The sequence below is a fragment of the Rutidosis leptorrhynchoides genome, chromosome 3 (assembly GCF_046630445.1).
Source record: "Rutidosis leptorrhynchoides isolate AG116_Rl617_1_P2 chromosome 3, CSIRO_AGI_Rlap_v1, whole genome shotgun sequence".
Lineage (NCBI taxonomy): Eukaryota > Viridiplantae > Streptophyta > Magnoliopsida > Asterales > Asteraceae > Rutidosis > Rutidosis leptorrhynchoides.
Genome location: NC_092335.1, coordinates 66,119,948 through 66,122,507, shown reverse-complemented (window position 1 = coordinate 66,122,507; position 2,560 = coordinate 66,119,948).

Here is a 2,560-nt window from a genome sequence, read left to right as displayed (position 1 = left end):
ATGCAACATAAAGAAGCATGTTATACTTACGGGTTAGTGATGTTCGCTTCTTACCAAAGTGAGAAAAAGAATATCGGATTATAACTTTTAAATAAAACCTTTCCACAAGTGACGGATTCAGTAGTTGGGGTGAGAAACAAGGTTTTTAGATTATTACGGGGCTGTTGGACATTACGAAACCCTCGTCCTTTTGACGACATTACAACATACTGTCTAGCCAATGGCCATAACAGTTACTTTCCACAAGACCAAGGATGGGAAGTCGTCTTAGTAAAATCAGAATGCTTGACTTGTTTCTGGACTTATGAATTACGTGTCTTTATTTCTTTTGCTGAACAACTTGCGTATTAACTAGAATTGCCTTTATAGCTGTCGAGTAGCAAAGTTATTATGTGCTATATTTCATCCTATATGTATAATAGCGGTATTGTAAGTTTGTAAAATATTGTATAAAAATTTGAACGCGAAATTTTATTATAATCAGGTTTTTTTCATATAGAATTGTAGTAGTTGAATTGTATATTAGCTACTAAGTATGAACTTAACGGGTAGGTACTACCCGAATTAAAACTATAAAACGCTAATATGAAGAAAAAGCTTTTATAAATAAGTTCATACTATGCTACGAAATACTATTGACTACTCTTAAAATTCTATATGATTAACTTAATTCTTTTAGGCTATTTTTGAAGGAAATGGCACCGACGACTCGTCAGAATTTGAACATGAGCGAGGAAGATTTTCGTATTTTCCTTGCAGCAAACATAGCCGTAGTACAGGCTGCGATGCAAAATAACAATAACTCTAGATCTAGCAGTGGAACTAATTCCACAAGAAATCGTGTAGGATGCTCCTACAAAGAATTCACTGCCTGCAAACCTTTGGAATTTGATGGAACCGAAGGATCAATTGGATTGAAACGGTGGACCGAGAAGGTCAAATCGGTGTTTGCCATAAGTAAGTGTACTGAAGAGGACAAAGTTAAGTACGCTACGTATACCTTCACAGGTACTGCGTTAACGTGGTGGAACACCTATCTTGAACAGGTAGGACAAAATGCTGCTTATGCACTACCTTGGTCGGCATTCAAGCAATTGATGAACGAGCAGTACCATCCTAGAAATGAAGTCAATAAGCTTAAGGTAGAACTTAGAGAATTACGAACATAAGGATTTGACATTACCACATATGAACGACGATTCACAGAGTTGTGCCTATTGTGTCCGGGAGCGTTCGAAGATGAAGAAGAGAAGATCGACGCGTTTGTAAAAGGGTTACCAGTAAGGATTCAAGAATATGTGAGTTCACACGAGCCCGCTTCCATACAGAAGTCAAGTCGAATGGCTCATAACAGATTGAGGGGAGAATTAAAGAACAGGTGGCCGAAGAAGACAACATGAAACAACTCAAGAGGAAGTGGGAGGAAAACGGTGACAAGAGTCACCATTACAACAATAATAACAATTACAACCACAACCGCAACAACAATCGCAATAATAATCGCAATCTTAACAATAACTACAACAAATGTCCCAACAACAACAACAACTACAACAACCGTTTCAACAACAACCTCAATAATAACAAACAACATAAACAACCATGCTTCAGGTGTGCAGAGTACCATCCGAATGCGTTTTGCACAACAGTTTGCACCAAGTGTAAGAGAAGTGGTAATGGCGCGGCAAAATGTGAGGTTTACGGACCAAAGAACGACAAAAATAAAGAAACAAATAAGGTCGGAACAAATAATGCCGACGTAGTTTGTTATAAATGTGGAAAACCGGGCCACATTATTAGAAATTGCCCAAACCAAGAGAATACTAATGGGCAAGGCCGCGGAAGAGTTTTCAATATTAATGCGGCAGAAGCGCAGGAAGACCCGGAGCTTGTTACGGGTACGTTTCTTATTGACAATACATCTGCTTATGTTTTATTTGATTCGGGTGTGGATAGAAGCTATATGAGTAGAGATTTTTGTGCTAAATTAAGTTGTCCACTGACGCCTTTGGATAATAAATTTTTACTCGAATTAGCAAACGGTAAATTAATTACAGCAGATAATATATGTCGGAATAGAGAAATTAAGCTGGTTAGTGAAACATTTAAGATTGATTTGATACCAGTAGAGTTAGGAAGTTTTGATGTGATAATTGGCATGGACTGGTTGAAAAAGGTGAGAGCAGAGATCGTATGTTACAAAAATGCAATTCGCATTATACGGGGAAAAGGAAAACCCTTAATGGTGTACGGAGAAAAGAATAACGCAAAATTAAATCTTATTTGTAGTATGAACTAATAAGAAAAGGTTGTTACGTCATTCTAGCACACATTGAGGAAGTTAAACCTGAAGAAAAGAACATCAGTGATGTTTCCGACACAAAAGAATTTCCCGATGTATTTCCAAAACAATTACTGGGATTACCCCCACATCGATCCATTGAATTTCAAATAGACCTTGTACCAGGAGCTGCACCGATAGCTCGTGCTCCATACAGACTCGCACCCAGCGAAATGAAATAATTACAAAGTCAGTTACAAGAACTTTTAGAGCGTGGTT